The following is a 19,931-nucleotide window of genomic DNA, read 5'->3' on the forward strand; positions in this document are numbered from 1 at the left end:
CTCACCGACACCCTCACTCTGGTGGACAACCGGGGCTGCTCCGTCATGAACGAGTATGAGACCGGGGAAATATTTGCACAATTAGGTATATATATGTATTCAAGATTTCTATCTCCAGACTGCCCTTTACGCTGATCTCTTCATTCTGTCCCCAACATACTATATACAATATATATGGTATATACATCGTATGAGCCTCCATAGCTGCCCACACAGTAGGATAGTGACCATATTCTCATATGTACAGTATGATGCCCCCACAGCCCACATATACAGTATGATGCCCCCACAGCCCCCCTATACAATATGATGCCCCCAAAGCCCCATATACAGTATGATGCCCCGACAGCCCCCATACACAGTATGATGCCCCCACAGCCCCCATGTACAGTCTGATGCCCCCACAGGCCCCATATACAGTCTGATAGCCCCACAGCCTCCATACACAATATGATGCCCCCACAGCCCCCCATACACAGTATGATTCCCCCACAGACCCCATATATATAGTATGATGCGCCCATAGCCTCCCACACAGTAAGATATTGACCAAAGCCTCTTATATACAGTACGATGCCCCCAAAGCCATACATAATTTGATGCCACCATGCACAGTATAATTCCTCTGTAGCCCCCCACTCAGTAGGATAGTGACCATAGCCTCTTATAGACTGGAAAATTGGCTTGTAAGCGAGGTGTTAGTAATTGGGTTTGAGAAAACCTCCGGATATGGTATAGACAGGGCCGCCATCAGGGCATGACAACCATGACTGGTGTATTAGGCTGGGTGAAGAGGGGGCTCAATATGGCCTGGGGTAATTACTTTGCTTTATTAAGCCTTGGGATCAGCCGAACCCCCCTCTTCACCGAGCTCCAGTCACATTTGCAGCAGAGGGGGGCGGTTCTGTTGGTTCAACACTATACATAACTAATTTGCATGTGAAAGGGGGGGCACATGAAAATTAGCCATTTACTGGACTGGAGGCAGGGTCAGTGGGGCAGAGCAGGGCACCGCCGCATCATCCCGCAGCCTAGCGTGCAGCAGTGTAATGAGGTCATCACTCTGTGACCTTATCACACTGTTGTAGTAACAGAGCCACGGAGGTGTCGACAAGGACAGGTGAGTGCTCAGTGAGCTGAATACAGGAGCCAGGGCTGGGGACGGTGGGGGCCTGCCTATTCCAGCCCCTGCCTTGCTTCAGCTGGATGTCCATTGAAGGACGCACATCCAGCTGAACTGCCCCAATACATGGGAGCTGGGGAGGGTGAGTAAAATATTTTTATTTTTTTTTTGGTGGCAGACAAATATGCCAGGAGGGGACCAGGAAAGGGATATACTGTACATACCAGGAGGAGGACATATAGACCAGGAAGGGGTCAGAAACCAGGTTGGGACATATATACCAGAATGTGCCCGGGAGGGGTATATATGTATATATACCCATCCTGGTATCTTTGTCCCATCCTGGGGTCCTCTTGGCATATATATCTATATCTATATATATATATATGCATATATATATATATATATATGCCAAGAGGACCCCAGGATGGGACAAAGATATATATATATATATATATATATATATCTTTGTACCATCCTGCAGTCCTCTTGGCATATATATCTATATCTATATATATATGCATATATATATATATATATATATATATATATATATATATATATATATATATATATAGATAGATATATATGCCAAGAGGACCCCAGGATGGGACAAAGGTATATATATATATATATATATATATCTATATCTTTGTCCCATCCTGGGGTCCTCTTGGCATATATATCTATATCTATATATATATATATATATATATATATATACTAGAAGGTGGCCGGATTCTACGCATCGGGTATTCTAGAATTTACGTATTGTGTAGTTCATGTATGATTTTTGTTATATATATATATATATATATATATATATATATATATATATATATAGATGTTGTTGTGTGTAGTTACCAAGTGTTTGTGTAGGGCGCTGTACATGTTCTGAGTGTCGCGGGGGGTGAGAGCGGTGTTGTATGTGTGTTGCGTTGTTTGTGGAGCGCTGTGTGTCTGTAGCGTTGTGTGTGTGTGTGTGTTGTGCGGTTTGTGTGTGTGGTGTGTTTTGGGGGGAGGTATGTTTTGAGCAATGTGTGTGTTGTGCAGTATGTGCGTATATTTGTGTGTGCAGCGTTGTCTGTGTGTGTGGGTGTTTGTGTAGGGCGTTGTTTGTGATTCCTAGTGTGTGTGTGTTGTGCAGTGCGCGTGTGTGTGTGTGTTGGGGGGAGGTGTGCACCTCCCATCGTGCTCCATCCCCCATGCTGCGCACCCCCCATCGTGCTGCATCCCCCATGCTGCGCACTCCCAAACGTGCTCCATCCGTCATGCTGCGCACTCCCAAACGTGGTCCATCCGCCATGCTGCGCACTCCCAAACGTGCTCCATCCGCCATACTGCGCACTCCCCATCGTGCTGCATCCCCCATGCTGCGCACTCCCAAACGTGCTCCATCCGCCATGCTGCGCACTCCCCATCGTGCTCTATCCGCCATGCTGCACACTCCCAAACGTGCTCCATCCGCCATGCTGCGCACTCCCAAACGTGCTCCATCCGCCATGCTGCGCACCCCCTATTATGCTCCATCCGCCATGCTGCGCACTCCCAAACGTGCTCCACCCGCCATGCTGCGCACTCCCAAACGTGCTCCATCCGCCATGCTGCGCACTCCCAAACGTGCTCCATCCGCCATGCTGCGCACTCCCAAACGTGGTCCATCCGCCATGCTGCGCACTCCCAAACGTGCTCCATCCGCCATGCTGCGCACTCCCAAACGTGCTCCATCCGCCATACTGCGCACTCCCAAACGTGCTCCATCCGCCATGCTGCGCACTCCTAAACGTGCTCCACCCGCCATGCTGCGCACTCCCAAACGTGCTCCATCCGCCATGCTGCGCACTCCCAAACGTGCTCCATCCGCCATGCTGCGCACTCCCAAACGTGGTCCATCCGCCATGCTGCGCACTCCCAAACGTGCTCCATCCGCCATGCTGCGCACTCCCAAACGTGCTCCATCCGCCATACTGCGCACTCCCAAACGTGCTCCATCCGCCATACTGCGCACTCCCCATCGTGCACCATCCGGCATGCTGCGCACTCCCAAACGTGCTCCATCCGCCATGCTGCGCACTCCCAAACGTGCTCCATCCGCCATGCTGCACACTCCCAAACGTGCTCCATCCGCCATGCTGCGCACTCCCAAACGTGCGCCATGCTGCGCACTCCCAAACGTGCTCCATCCGCCATGCTGCGCACTCCCAAACGTGCTCCATCCGCCATGCTGCGCACTCCCAAACGTGCTCCATCCGCCATGCTGCGCACTCCCAAACGTGGTCCATCCGCCATGCTGCGCACTCCCAAACGTGGTCCATCCGCCATGCTGCGCACTCCCAAACGTGCTCCATCCGCCATGCTGCGCACTCCCAAACGTGCTCCATCCGCCATACTGCGCACTCCCCATCGTGCACCATCCGGCATGCTGCGCACTCCCAAACGTGCTCCATCCGCCATGCTGCGCACTCCCAAACGTGCTCCATCCGCCATGCTGCGCACTCCCAAACGTGCTCCATCCGCCATGCTGCGCACTCCCAAACGTGCTCCATCCGCCATGCTGCGCACTCCCAAACGTGCTCCATCCGCCATGCTGCGCACTCCCAAACGTGCTCCATCCGCCATGCTGCGCACTCCCAAACGTGCTCCATCCGCCATACTGCGCACTCCCAAACGTGCTCCATCCGCCATACTGCGCACTCCCCATCGTGCTCCATCCGCTTGGGAGTGCGCAGCATGCCGGATGGTGCACGATGGGGAGTGCGCAGTATGGCGGATGGAGCACGTTTGGGAGTGCGCAGTATGGCGGATGGAGCACGTTTGGGAGTGCGCAGCATGGCGGATGGACCACGTTTGGGAGTGCGCAGCATGGCGGATGGACCACGTTTGGGAGTGCGCAGCATGGCGGATGGACCACGTTTGGGAGTGCGCAGCATGGCGGATGGAGCACGTTTGGGAGTGCGCAGCATGGCGGATGGAGCACGTTTGGGAGTGCGCAGCATGGCGGATGGAGCATGATGGGGGGTGCGCAGCATGGCGGATGGAGCACGTTTGGGAGTGCGCAGCATGGCGGATGGAGCACTTTTGGGAGTGTGCAGCATGATGGATAGAGCACGATGGGGAGTGCGCAGCATGGCGGATGAAGCACGTTTGGGAGTGCGCAGCATGGGGGATGGAGCACGTTTGGGAGTGTGCAGCATGGCGGATAGAGCACGATGGGGAGTGCGCAGTATGGCGGATGGAGCACGTTTGGGAGTGTGCAGCATGGCGGATAGAGCACGATGGGGAGTGCGCAGCATGGCGGATAGAGCACTATGGGGAGTGCGCAGCATGGCGGATGGAGCACGTTTGGGAGTGTGCAGCATGGCGGATGGAGCACGTTTGGGAGTGTGCAGCATGGCGGATAGAGCACGATGGGGAGTGCGCAGCATGGCGGATGGAGCACGTTTGGGAGTGCGCAGCATGGGGGATGCAGCACGATGGGGAGTGCGCAGTATGGCGGATGGAGCACGTTTGCTCAGCCTCTCTCCTTCCAGCCTCCCTCAGCATCAGCCTCCCCCTCCCAGCCTTCCCCAAGATCAGCCTCTCTGCTCCCAGCCTCCTCCAGCACGCCGTGCTCCTCTGCCGACACTCACCCACACCCGATCGCATCCACTCACCCACACAACCGATCGCATCCACTCACCCACACAACCGATCGCATCCACTCACCCACACAACCGATCGCATCCACTCACACACACACCCGATCGCATCCACTCACCCACACAACCGATCGCATCCACTCACACACACAACCGATCGCATCCACTCACACACACACCCGATCGCATCCACTCACACACACCCGATCGCATCCACTCACACACACCCGATCGCATCCACTCACACACACACCCGATCGCATACACTCACACACACAGACACTGACGATATCGCACATACGCGCTTATACTCACAACATCCGGGGATATCACATGCTTCTGGCCATGTGATCCTCCGGCAGGTCCTGGAAGATCACAACAGCACAATATCGCCGCCGAGAAGCAAGCGATATCCCAGGATGTTGTGAGTATGTGGATGCGATGTGATGTGTGAGGTATGTGTGAGTGTGATCTGATTTGTGTGTGTGTGTGTGTGTGTGTGCTGTTATGTTATGTATTTTCCGCAGCTGCAGGACCTTGATGTGTGGATGCGATGTGATGTGTGTGTGAGGTGTGTGTGAGAGTGAGTGTGAGCAGGTGTACACTGGTAACTATGATACACATCGGGTAACTAAGGGACCTTAGTTACCCGATGTGTATAATGGTTACCAGCTTTCACGGCCTCCGTGAAGATCCCAGCATCGCAAGGTTATGTCTGGCGCTGCTGGGATCCTGACGGAGCCGGTGTAGAAGCAAGCGATATCCCAGCATGTTGTGATGTGTGAGGTGTGTGTGAGAGTGAGTGTGATCTGATGTGTGTGTACTCACCTGGGAATCGGAGCCCCGTGTCAGTTGGGCGGCCAGAGCGAGCGTGGATTGCGTGAGGGGGGCGGGGCCTGCAGAGAGCCGGGGCGAGAGGCCAATCCGTGTGGGGGGGCGGGGCCATGGCGAGCCCAGCGGCCAATCAGCTTTGTGTCACCGTAAGGACACAATTTCGGAGCATGACAGACAGACAGATAGACAGACAGACAGACAGACAGACAGAATAAGGCAATTATATATATAGATATAGATATAGATATAGATATATATGCCAAGAGGACCCCAGGATGGGACAAAGATACCAGGATGGGGACAAGTAAACCAGAGTGGGGACATATATACCAGGAGTGGCCCAGGTAGGGGACATATATACTAGGAAAAGGGACAAATAAACAAGGATGACGACATACATACCAGGATGGGCCCAGGAGGGGGACATATATACTAGGAAGGGCCCAGGATGGGAACATATATACCAGGAAGGGGTCAGAAACCAGGAAGGAGATATATATACCAGAATGAGCCCAGAGAGGGGGATATATATATACCAAGATGGGGACAAATAAACCAGGATGTGGACAAATAAACTCACTCTCTGGCTCATGTAAGGTCATTTGTCACCATATGAAATGGAGCCGGATATTAGTTTTAATTATGTGATAATGAACAGAAGGCAACTTGTTTGTGGATGTCAGTAAACCTGACTTAAGTTCATTGGCAGCAGATCTACGGCTGATCTCTACTGATGACCGGACCAAATCCCCACACTGATCCTCAGCAAAATTCTGACATTTCTTTGTACTTTCCACTTCTGATGTTTCTTTTTTGTTCAAATTCCTTTTCTCTTTTTTTTCCAGGTAATTTATTGCCATTAAATGAACAAGTGTCATGGAGTAAAGGCATCGGACTGGTGGACAGGATCGTGGAGGCCGAGCGCTACGTGCAGTCATCAGATTTCATTTACCCCATATTTATCTATAGGTAAGAGATGGCTGGACGCTGAATATGTGTGGGTGGCGGGGGCCGCAGTCGTGGGCAGAGGCGAGCCCCTCTTCTTGGCTGCACTCCCACCACCTCCACAATGCAACCAGGAACACCACAACCCCGCTTCTTTAGGGTTAAGGGTCGCACATCCACTGCAGGCACGAAGCTCGAACGTTACAGGCATGATACAGTTTGGTTTCATGTCAGGTTTTCCTGTACGCTGCTCCCTCCTGCACATCTCTCCAGCTACTATAGGACTGTCTTCCTCTCCTGGTAACATCACGGTGGCAGACAACGAATTTATAGAGTCCAACATGGATGTAGCCGCGTCCCCTCCCACTGGGTTGTGATTCACCACCGGACGGAGTTCCTTCACCACTGTCTCTGTGAGGACCCGTTCCCCCAGGTCTATGTCACCTCACGCCTGGACTGGTCCTATTGCAATGAGTCACTTCCCAGAAATCCCACTAGAGCCAACGACCACAAGTTCACAGATGGTCCATGCCTTTCACTGCATCCAACTACTGAAGAGCTACAGGTTCTTCTCTCACTATACCTCCCTCAGATACAGGTTCTTCTCTCACTATACCTCCCTCAGGTACAGGTTCTTCTCTCACTATACCTCCCTCAGGTACAGATTCTTCTCTCACTATAACTCCCTCAAGTACAGATTCTTCTCTCACTATAGCTCCCTCAGGTACAGGTTCTTCTCTCACTATACCTCCCTCAGATACAGGTTCTTCTCTCACTATACCTCCCTCAGATACAGGTTCTTCTCTCACTATACCTCCCTCAGGTACAGGTTCTTCTCTCACTATACCTGCCTCAGGTACAGGTTCTTCCCTCACTATACCTCCCTCAGGTACAGGTTCTTCTCTCACTATACCTCCCTCAGGTACAGCATCTTCTCTCACTATACCTCCCTTAGGTACAGGTTCTTCTCTCACTTTACCTCCCTCAGGTACAGCATCTTCTCTCACTATTCCTCCCTCAGGTACAGGTTCTTCTCTCACTATTCCTCCCTCAGGTACAGGTTCTTCTCTCACTATACCTCCCTCAGGTACAGGTTCTTCCCTCACTATACCTCCCTCAGGTACAGGTTCTTCTCTCACTATACCTCCCTCAGGTACAGGTTCTTCTCTCACTATACCTCCCTCAGGTACAGGTTCTTCTCTAGCTATACCTCCCTCAGGTGCAGGTTCTTCTCTCACTATACCTCCCTCAGGTACAGCGTCTTCTCTCACTATACCTCCCTCAGGTGCAGATTCTTCTCTCACTATAACTCCCTCAAGTACAGATTCCTCTCTCAGTATACCTCCCTCAGGTGCAGATTCTTCTCTCACTATAACTCCCTCAAGTACAGATTCTTCTCTCACTATACCTCCCTCAGTACAGATTCTTCTCTCACTATACCTCCCTCAGGTGCAGGTTCTTCTCTCACTATACCTCCCTCAGGTACAGGTTCGTCTCTCACTATACCTCCCTCAGGTGCAGATTCTTCTATCACTATACCTCCCTCAGATACAGGTTCTTCTCTCACTATACCTACCTCAGGTACAGGTTCTTCTCTCACTATACCTCCCTCAGGTGCAGATTCTTCTCTCACTATACCTTCCCTCAAGAACAGGTTCTTCTCTCACTATACCTCCCTCAAGTACAGATTCTTCTCTCACTATACCTCCCTCAGGTACAGGTTCTTCTCTCACTATACCTCCCTCAGGTGCAGGTTCTTCTCTCACTATACCTCCCTCAGGTACAGATTCTTCTCTCACTATACCTCCCTCAGGTACAGGTTCTTCTCTCACTATTCCTCCCTCAGGTACAGGTTCTTCTCTCACTATACCTCCCTCAGGTGCAGGTTCTTCTCTCACTATACCTCCCTCAGATACAGGTTCTTCTCTCACTATACCTCCCTCAGGTACAGGTTCTTCTCTCACTATAGCTCCCTCAGGTACAGGTTCTTCTCTCACTATACCTCCCTCAGGTACAGGTTCTTCTCTCACTATAGCTCCCTCAGGTACAGGTTCTTCTCTCACTATACCTCCCTCAGGTATAGGTTCTTCTCTCACTATAGCTCCCTCAGATACAGGTTCTTCTCTCACTTTACCTCCCTCAGGTACAGGTTCTTCTCTCACTATAGCTCCCTCAGGTACAGGTTCTTCTCTCACTATACCTCCCTCAGGTACAGGTTCTTCTCTCACTATACTTCCATCAGGTGCAGGTTCTTCTCTCACTATACCTCCCTCAGGTACAGGTCCTTCTCTCACTATACTTCCCTCAGGTACAGGTCCTTCTCTCACTATACCTCCCTCAGGTACAGGTTCTTCTCTAGCTATACCTCCCTCAGGTGCAGGTTCTTCTCTCACTATACCTCCCTCAGGTGCAGGTTCTTCTCTCACTATACCTCCCTCAGGTACAGGTTCTTCTCTCACTATACCTCCCTCAGGTACAGGTCCTTCTCTCACTATACCTCCCTCAGGTACAGGTCCTTCTCTCACTATACTTCCCTCAGGTACAGGTCCTTCTCTCACTATACCTCCCTCAGGTACAGCATTTTCTCTCACTATACCTCCCTCAGGTACAGGTTCTTCTCTCGCTATACCTCCCTCAGGTACAGCGTCTTCTCTCACTACACCTCCCTCAGGTACAGCGTCTTCTCTCACTACACCTCCCTCAGGTACAGGTTCTTCTCTCACTATAGCTCCCTCAGGTACAGGTTCTTCTCTCACTATTCATCCCTCAGGTGCAGATTCTTCTATCACTATACCTCCCTCAGATACAGGTTCTTCTCTCACTATACCTACCTCAGGTACAGGTTCTTCTCTCACTATACCTCCCTCAGGTGCAGATTCTTCTCTCACTATACCTTCCCTCAAGAACAGGTTCTTCTCTCACTATACCTCCCTCAAGTACAGATTCTTCTCTCACTATACCTCCCTCAGGTACAGGTTCTTCTCTCACTATACCTCCCTCAGGTGCAGGTTCTTCTCTCACTATACCTCCCTCAGGTACAGATTCTTCTCTCACTATACCTCCCTCAGGTACAGGTTCTTCTCTCACTATTCCTCCCTCAGGTACAGGTTCTTCTCTCACTATACCTCCCTCAGGTGCAGGTTCTTCTCTCACTATACCTCCCTCAGATACAGGTTCTTCTCTCACTTTACCTCCCTCAGGTACAGGTTCTTCTCTCACTATAGCTCCCTCAGGTACAGGTTCTTCTCTCACTATACCTCCCTCAGGTACAGGTTCTTCTCTCACTATAGCTCCCTCAGGTACAGGTTCTTCTCTCACTATACCTCCCTCAGGTATAGGTTCTTCTCTCACTATAGCTCCCTCAGATACAGGTTCTTCTCTCACTTTACCTCCCTCAGGTACAGGTTCTTCTCTCACTATAGCTCCCTCAGGTACAGGTTCTTCTCTCACTATACCTCCCTCAGGTACAGGTCCTTCTCTCACTATACTTCCCTCAGGTACAGGTCCTTCTCTCACTATACCTCCCTCAGGTACAGGTTCTTCTCTAGCTATACCTCCCTCAGGTGCAGGTTCTTCTCTCACTATACCTCCCTCAGGTGCAGGTTCTTCTCTCACTATACCTCCCTCAGGTACAGGTCCTTCTCTCACTATACCTCCCTCAGGTACAGGTCCTTCTCTCACTATACCTCCCTCAGGTACAGGTCCTTCTCTCACTATACTTCCCTCAGGTACAGGTCCTTCTCTCACTATACCTCCCTCAGGTACAGCATTTTCTCTCACTATACCTCCCTCAGGTACAGGTTCTTCTCTCGCTATACCTCCCTCAGGTACAGCGTCTTCTCTCACTACACCTCCCTCAGGTACAGCGTCTTCTCTCACTACACCTCCCTCAGGTACAGGTTCTTCTCTCACTATAGCTCCCTCAGGTACAGGTTCTTCTCTCACTATAGCTCCCTCAGGTACAGGTTCTTCTCTCACTATTCATCCCTCAGGTACAGGTTCTTCTCTCACTATACCTCCCTCAGGTACACGTTCTTCTCTCGCTATACCTCCCTCAGGTACAGCGTCTTCTCTCACTACACCTCCCTCAGGTACAGCGTCTTCTCTCACTACACCTCCCTCAGGTACAGGTTCTTCTCTCACTATACCTCCCTCAGGTGCAGATTCTTCTCTCACTATAACTCCCTCAAGTACAGATTCCTCTCTCACTATACCTCCCTCAGGTACAGGTTCTTCTCTCACTATACCTCCCTCAGGTGCAGATTCTTCTCTCACTATACCTCCCTCAGATACAGGTTCTTCTCTCACTATACCTCCCTCAGGTACAGGTTCTTCTCTCACTATACCTCCCTCAGGTGCAGATTCTTCTCTCACTATACCTTCCCTCAAGAACAGGTTCTTCTCTCACTATACCTCCCTCAAGTACAGATTCTTCTCTCACTATACCTCCCTCAGGTGCAGGTTCTTTTCTCACTATACCTCCCTTAGGTACAGATTCTTCTCTCACTATACCTCCCTCAGGTACAGGTTCTTCTCTCACTATTCCTCCCTCAGGTACAGGTTCTTCTCTCACTATACCTCCCTCAGGTGCAGGTTCTTCTCTCACTATACCTCCCTCAGATACAGGTTCTTCTCTCACTTTACCTCCCTCAGGTACAGGTTCTTCTCTCACTATACCTCCCTCAGGTACAGGTTCTTCTCTCACTATAGCTCCCTCAGGTACAGGTTCTTCTCTCACTATAGCTCCCTCAGGTACAGGTTCTTCTCTCACTATACCTCCCTCAGGTACAGGTTCTTCTCTCACTATACCTCCCTCAGGTACAGCGTCTTCTCTCACTACACCTCCCTCAGGTACAGCGTCTTCTCTCACTACACCTCCCTCAGGTACAGGTTCTTCTCTCACTATACCTCCCTCAGGTACAGATTCTTCTCTCACTATAACTCCCTCAAGTACAGATTCCTCTCTCAGTATACCTCCCTCAGGTGCAGATTCTTCTCTCACTATAACTCCCTCAAGTACAGATTCTTCTCTCACTATACCTCCCTCAGGTACAGGTTCTTCTCTCACTATACCTCCCTCAGGTGCAGATTCTTCTCTCACTATACCTCCCTCAGATACAGGTTCTTCTCTCACTATACCTCCCTCAGGTACAGGTTCTTCTCTCACTATACCTCCCTCAGGTGCAGATTCTTCTCTCACTATACCTTCCCTCAAGAACAGGTTCTTCTCTCACTATACCTCCCTCAAGTACAGATTCTTCTCTCACTATACCTCCCTCAGGTACAGGTTCTTCTCTCACTATACCTCCCTCAGGTGCAGGTTCTTCTCTCACTATACCTCCCTCAGGTACAGATTCTTCTCTCACTATACCTTCCTCAGGTACAGGTTCTTCTCTCACTATTCCTCCCTCAGGTACAGGTTCTTCTCTCACTATACCTCCCTCAGGTGCAGGTTCTTCTCTCACTATACCTCCCTCAGATACAGGTTCTTCTCTCACTTTACCTCCCTCAGGTACAGGTTCTTCTCTCACTATAGCTCCCTCAGGTACAGGTTCTTCTCTCACTATACCTCCCTCAGGTACAGGTTCTTCTCTCACTATAGCTCCCTCAGGTACAGGTTCTTCTCTCACTATACCTCCCTCAGGTACAGGTTCTTCTCTCACTATACCTCCCTCAAGTACAGGTTCTTCTCTCACTATACCTCCCTCAGGTACAGGTTCTTCTCTCACTATACCTCCCTCAGGTACAGGTTCTTCTCTCACTATAGCTCCCTCAGATACAGGTTCTTCTCTCACTTTACCTCCCTCAGGTACAGGTTCTTCTCTCACTATAGCTCCCTCAGGTACAGGTTCTTCTCTCACTATAGCTCCCTCAGGTACAGGTTCTTCTCTCACTATACCTCCCTCAGGTACAGGTTCTTCTCTCACTATACCTCCCTCAAGTACAGATTCTTCTCTCACTATACCTCCCTCAGGTACAGGTTCTTCTCTCACTATAGCTCCCTCAGATACAGGTTCTTCTCTCACTTTACCTCCCTCAGGTACAGGTTCTTCTCTCACTATAGCTCCCTCAGGTACAGGTTCTTCTCTCACTATACCTCCCTCAGGTACAGGTTCTTCTCTCACTATACTTCCATCAGGTACAGGTTCTTCTCTCACTATACCTCCCTCAGGTACAGGTTCTTCTCTCGCTATACCTCCCTCAGGTAGGACAGCAGTGTGAGCAGCCTCTTCTTACCTCAGCACCCTGGTATCTTCAGTATTAGATCAGATAGGCAGGGAGGACAGCAGTGTGAGCAGCCTCTTCTTATTTCAGCACCCTGGTATCTTCAGTATTCGATCAGATAGACAGGGAGGACAACAGTGTGAGCAGCCTCTTCTTACCTCAGCACCCTGGTATCTACAGTATTATATCAGATAGACAGGGAGGACAGCAGTGTGAGCAGCCTCTTCTTAACTCAGCACCCTGGTGTCTTCAGTATTAGATCAGATAGACGGGGAGGACAGCAGTATGAGCAGCCTCTTCTTACCTCAGCACCCTGGTATCTTCAGTATTAGATCAGATAGACAGGGAGGACAGCAGTGTGAGCAGCTTCTTCTTACCTCAGCACCCTGGTATCTTCAGTATTAGATCAGATAGACAGGTTGAACAGCAGTGTGAGCAGCCTCTTCTTACCTCAGCACCCTGGTATCTTCAGTATTAGATCAGATAGACAGGTTGAACAGCAGTGTGAGCAGCCTCTTCTTACCTCAGCACCCTGGTATCTTCAGTATTAGATCAGATAGACAGGGAGGACAACAGTGTGAGCAGCCTCTATTTAACTCAGCACCCAAAATCAAGCAGCCCCAAACAAGTTTAAAACTAATTCAAGCTGCAGGCTCAGGGGGCATCAATGTGCAAAAGTCTATGTAAGGAAGCCAAAATCCTTCTGGGAAAGCGTCTTGTGGACAGATGAGACAAGATAGATTTTTTTTTATAAAGAACAACATTCTATTGTTTACTGGAAACAGAATGAGGCGTACAAAGAAAAGTAGACAGCACCTACAGGCACACATGGTGGAGGCCAGAGATGTTTTAGGGTTCTTTTTGCTGCCTCTGAAACAGGGAGTTTTCCTGCAGCAAAATGACCCCAAACACTTCAAGAAGCCGCAGAAATGGATGGAAACAAAGTGCTGGAGAGTTCTGAAGAGGCCGCAATGAGTCCGGATCCAGATCCCATTGACACCCGTGGAGTGATCTAAAATTTATGGGAAGAGAAGACACCTAAAATATGAGAGACCTGGAGACGTTTATAAAGAAGGGGCCAAGACTCTAGGTGAGAGGAGGAAGAAGCTTGTGGGTGATAGAAAGCGACTGATAGAAGGTATTAATTAGAGATGAGTGAACCCCCAGCGGTTTGGTTCGCCAATCTGAACCAAACAAAAGATAAATTCACCGAACCTTTCCAAACCCTACTGGATTCAATGGGAGGAACAGAAAACACCTTTAGGGGGGTTGAGAAGCTTCCCAAACAGCAAAAATATGGTTTATAGTCCAGCACCACTGTTTTGGCATAGCCATTAGCTTCCTAGGCTATAGACAGAAGAAATATAGAGTTGGATGAGAGACAGGTATAGGGCTGGTGCTCCCATTCCCCTGCCAGTACAGACAAGACACAACTTGGAGACCTATGTAGTAGTCTGGACATTCAGAATCCTTCCAGGGACAAAGCAGTACAGTAGCATCAATTGCCCCCCTCCCCATAGAGCTTTAGAAGAGCAGGGAGGTACGGTCCATGCCACACAGGCTGTGGGCCGGCATTAGAATTAGAAAAAGGAAGACATGCTACAGTGACCGGTGTAGGCCTCTTGGTCACAGAAACCTGGCAGGACACCATCGCCTAGTCTGCACAGTCTGGGACTGGGGGCAAAGACCCTGGACATCCACGACTTGTTCATCTTAATGAATGTTAGGTGGTCTACACTTTCAAGAGATGATCATGATCTAAAACTTGAAAATGTGTTGCTGTCGTCCACTAATGAAGAATGTTGTGTAAAGATCACAAATTTTGGGCAGTCCAAAATTCTTGGTGAATCCTCATTAATTACAGCTTTGTGAGGGACACCCAACTACTTGGCTCTTGAGGTGTTGATCACAGGAGAAGGAAGAAAGAACAGACATGGTTGATTTGGCGGCCGGAGGTTGGATAGGCCTAGTAGTCCACATTTTAGCGCAGTAAGATTCCCACAGTAATGCATGTTGGTTGCACATGTGACGTAGTAGTCAAATTATTTGAGTTTTTGCATCGACTGAGTCATTGTTTACAATGTTGGCAGATACCGGAAGTTGGGTCATTCTTTGTTGTCTCAAAAAAGGCCCAAAGTAGGCAACTCTTCCTACATGTTTATGCAGGAACCGCCAATGTAACCTCCTCAACTTCCTCCTCTTCTTCATCTGCTGAGCTACACAGCTGCGTGCCTCTGGGTTCACATTTAGTGGCATCTACAACTTCAACCATCAGGCTCTATGTTGTCCCACTCTTCCTGACCTGAGATCACAGGAAAGTATGCATGTGCCTCAGGTATCTGAGTCTCATCATCATCAGCTCCACCCCGGGGGGGGGTTAACGTCAGTTGATGGGGGTTGAGATCCTGCTGGGATCCTACTTTGTCCGGGCCAGGATCCAGCTAACAAAGAGTTTGGGCATCGGTGCAGATACTTTCCTCCTCAAAAGTCTGGGTATTTTTGGAGTGGACCTATGATGCCCATGGGATAGAACAGCTCTTGAGACTCAGCCATGTGTGGTTCCCCATAGTTAGTTTGCCAGTTGGCAATTTGTGACGCAGGGAGAAACAAGTGTAATTGGGGGGGCACCCTCACAAAGAAGCCTCCAGCGAAACGTGCGTCAGGGTGATCCGTCCTCTATTTCCAGTACGGTATTCACAGCCTGACATTACGTCTCTTTTGGCTGTCTTTATGCATTCCTTGTGACTCTATGATCTTGTCATTATTCCTCAGTATCACCACATGTTGCACTTTTTGGGGCAAGTATAATATCTTTTCTGGCCTTCTAGTTATAGGGGTGGTGCAATATATTTATTTAGGCACTGATCGGTTGAATCTCTGGTGGTATTGTGTACCATACATGGCTAAGATTTCCTTTTTTTATATTTCTATCTTTTTAGGGCCAAGTGCAATACTTTTTGGATTCTCTTGGTAAAGATTCTTCTTCCTTGTGTATTCCAACACCTTTATGGGATTTGTGCAATCTTTTATGTGGACCTTGTTATAATGTATTTCCTATGGGTGGTGCAATAACCAATCGGTGATTATTACTATTTGTTTATATTATGTCACTTATTTAAAAATTATAATCTTTGTATGATCCACTAAAAATTGTATACTACTTGTGCACTTTATCCTTGCGATATCTTGTGTTACCAGCCTTCGAGGATACAATCTGTGTATGTGAATGATCTCTTATTGTGGTGCCATCTAGTGGCCTTTCCTGAGACGATTTCTGTGTATGGGTATAGAGTGGGGATTTATTCATTTGTAGTATTCTAACTTCCTCACAGTTATGTATACAGTACAGACCAAAAGTTTGGACACACCTTCTCATCTCTAGAACAACTGTTAAGAGGAGACTTTGTGCAGCAGCCTTCATGGTAAAATAGCTGCTAGGAAACCACTGCTAAGCACAGGCAACAAGCAGAAGAGAACCCAAGGAATGGCCATTAGACCAGTGGAAATCTGTGCTTGGGTCTGAGGAGTCCAAATTTGAGATCTTTGGATCCAACCACCGTGTCTTTGTAGAAAAGGTGAACGGATGGACTTTACATGTCTGGTTCCCACCGTGAAGCATGGAGGAGGAGGTGTGATGGTGTGGGGGTGCTTTGCTGGTGACACTGTTGGGGATTTATTCAGAATTGGAGGCATAGAGAACCAGCATGGCTACCACAGCATGTTGCAGCGGCGTGCTATTCCATCTGGTTTGCGTTTAGTTGGACCATGATTTATTTTTCAACAGGACAATGACCCCAAACACACCTCCAGGCTGTGTAAGGGCTATGTGACTAAGAAGGAGAGTGATGGGGTGCTGCGCCAGATGACCTGGCCTCCACAGTCACCAGACCTGAACCCAATCGAGATGGTTTGGGGTGAGCTGGACCGCAGAGTGAAGGCAAAAGGGCCAACAAGTGCTAAGCATCTCTGGGAACTCCTTCAAGACTGTTGGAAAACCATTTCCGGTGACTACCTCTTGAAGCTCATCAAGAGAATGCCAAGAGTGTGCAAAGCAGTAATCAAAGCAAAAGGCGGCGACTGTGAAGAACCTAGAATATAAGGCATATTTTCAGTTGTTTCACACTTTGTTGTTAAGTATTTCATTCCACATGTGATAATTCATAGTTTTGATGCCTTCAATGTGAATCTACAATTTTCAGAGTCTTGAAAATAAAGAAAACTCTTTGAATGAGAAGGTGTGTCCAAACTTTTGGTCTGTACTGTACATGTTAATATAATTGATTGCATGAGTTATTAGTTCACACCCAGAAATTAAGAATAAATTGAAATAAGTGTTTGAATTTCTCCTTTTATGTGAACTGTTGAGCGGTTTAGGAGTCAGGTGGAGGTGGCAGACCGGGCACGGGGGAGCAATGTTATCTAATACAAGGTGTAAGACCTCATGGTGTGACCGGGCTCAGGCTACGAGGGGCTCCCTTGAAGGATTTTGTATGGTAACGCCATTCAGGGGCGGGCATGGTGACTAGGCACAGGAGTGAGGGTCTTTAATAGGGTCATTGACGCCCTTAGAGTTCAGTGCCTCTGTCTAATGGACAAGCCAGTGTGTGCCACCCCTTTACGACCATCTTTGTCAAACAACGGGGATGTCATGATATTTGGGAATCCCTGGGGCCTAGCGCTTCACCTGATCCCTACTATGGTTGTTTTAAGTTAAGCTGTGGCCATTTTGACATCCAAACCAGTGTGTTTCGAGCTTTACTGTAGTAATGGCTGTTGTAAAGGGTGTGAGACGCCATCCCATATCCAGAAGTCATGCTATCACACTTGGTATGGGCGAACTCCAAGCTAGCAGCAAAAGGAGGGATCGAAAGGGAAACCCTGTCACTAGTGAAGGGGAAAATGGAGGCCCCAGTTGGCCCTGACATCCCTGATGTCCCTAGATAGATTCTACACCTATTCGCCAATCAGGATACCTAGGCCCTAAAATAATCCTTAATTAGTGGCCAGGTGAGATGAGCACTAGTTAACCCGTCTAAAGGGGGCTTTACACGTTGCGACATCGGTAACGATAAATCGTCGGGGTCACGTCGTTAGTGACGCACATCCGGCGTTGTTACCGCTATCGCAGCGTGTAAACCCTAGGAGCGACGATCACCTTATGCAAAAACGTCAAAAATCGTTGATCGGTGACAAGTCGCTCCTTTCCATAATGTCGTTGCTGCTGCCGGTACGATGTTGTTTGTTGTTCCTGCAGCAGCACACATCGCTGTGACACCGCAGGAACGACGGAGATCTCCTTACCTGCGTCCACCGGCAATGCGGAAGGAAGGAGGTGGGTGGGATGTTACGTCCCGCTCATCTCCGCCCCTCCGCTTCTATTGGCCGGCCGCTTAGTGACGTTGCAGTGACGTCGAACACACCTCAACCTTGAAGGAGGGATTGTTCGGCAGTCACCGCAACGTCGGTGACCAGGTATGTGCATGTGAAGCTGCCGTAGCGATAGTGTTCACTACGGCAGCAATCACCAGATATCGCATGTGCGAAGGGGGCGGGGGCTATCGCGCTCGACAACGCTAGCAATTGCTAGCGATGTCGCAGCATGTAAAACCCGCTTAAGTCCCAAATAATACAAAAGGGACCACAAACAAGGGACCACAAACAGACACATCTCCAAGACGACTTATAGAGAAAAGCAGCATCACACAATGTGTTTCCACATGAAATTTCAAGCCGACTACTTGCAATCTGGGCAGCATAGAGGTAACTCAATCACCGGCAACAAACCATGGGGGATGCAGAAATATATAGACACCGGGAGAAGAGCTAAGGACCTGCACTTGAACCACCAAGATATCTGCAGGGTCCAAAAGGGAAAGAGGTAACCCCAACAGAGAACTCCATTCACACCAAGGAAGAAATAATGGAATATCAAGGCCAGTTTGTGCAGCTAATCGCAGCGACCTCCTGCAGCCGGACACCACAGGACTGTCTGTGACACATGCGCTGCGTATGCTCCAGGAGGAACCGCAGCAGGGCAGAACCAATTGTAACCAGAGGTGTAAATAAAACCTAGAGAGAACTCCTAGGGGGCGGATTTACAAATAAATGACAAAATAAGCATGTAAGCTACTAGAAGAAGACTCTGTGATTTGGTAATAGGCCTTAAAGTGGATTATTTTACTAGTGTGAACAGTCGCTGTAGAATTTTCTATTTGTAAACATATGAGTAACATTTCTTCACATTTGCAGTGTTAAAAAAGGACTCACCGATGACGAAGCCCTGGAAGCTATGGAGCTATTGACCACAGCCAAAAAACTAACAGGTAACAATAAAGCTGGCATACAAGGGGTTAACGCTTATTTCTCCTTGTTTCTTTATTTTTGTCATCCGATGACTTTCATCATCCTACAATATATTTAGTATGAGCTGAAGCTATGGGTCAGGTCTAATCCAATAATCTGTTTGCTTCCCTTGATGTCTTCTCAGGTCCTAAAGGCAGGGGCGCTTCTCGGGGGCAGGAAGGGCATATGCCATCTGATGTGGGGGTCCGGCTGAATTTGCCACACCACTGTATTGGGTTTGGACATTCTCTGAGCCGGCTGTCAGAAATCAATTGTACTCAGGAATGAGTTGAAGCCCTAACCACTGGTACATCGGGGATGGGGCGACGTCAGCAGTGTGATTAGATCATCTGATCACGCTGCTGACAGCTCTGCCAGTGCCACAAAGTTTCAAAGGACATTGGTGGTAAGCACTCCCCTGCAGCTGAAGAAACTGAAGATTTATTGTTATGATGGTGAGGCGGGAGGCAGTATGGGAAGTATGGATTGTGTGAGGTGAGGAAAAAGTATGATTAGTGGGGGGGGGTGAGGAAGGGAATACGTGCAGGAACAGTATGGGGAGAGGAGGATGTATGAGGAGACAATATGAGGTGGGGGGTGCAGAAACAATATGGGAAAATTTGGGAGGAGACAGTATGTGAAATATGGACTGTGTGAGGGGAAGAAAGGATAAGACAAGATGAGGTGGGGGTGCAGAAACAATATGGGAGAATTTGGGAGGAGATAGTATGTGAAATATGGACTGTGTGAGGGGAAGAAAGGATATGACCAGCATGGGGGGGGGGTGAGGAAGGGAATCTGTGCAGAAACAGTATGGGGAGGGG

At 49.1% G+C, this 19,931-nt stretch overlaps 1 long non-coding RNA gene across 1 annotated transcript; it reads left to right on the forward strand.

Moving 5' to 3' along the window:
• The first annotated feature begins 6,475 nt into the window (after positions 1-6,475).
• LOC142246570 (uncharacterized) lies at positions 6,476-19,311 on the forward strand. Its single transcript, XR_012724903.1, has 3 exons — positions 6,476-6,564; positions 19,015-19,088; positions 19,253-19,311. It is a non-coding gene; the product is annotated as an uncharacterized LOC142246570 (long non-coding RNA).
• Positions 19,312-19,931: the final 620 nt, after the last annotated feature.

Source organism: Anomaloglossus baeobatrachus, chromosome 7 (assembly GCF_048569485.1).
Source record: "Anomaloglossus baeobatrachus isolate aAnoBae1 chromosome 7, aAnoBae1.hap1, whole genome shotgun sequence".
In the NCBI taxonomy this organism is placed as follows: Eukaryota; Metazoa; Chordata; class Amphibia; order Anura; family Aromobatidae; genus Anomaloglossus; species Anomaloglossus baeobatrachus.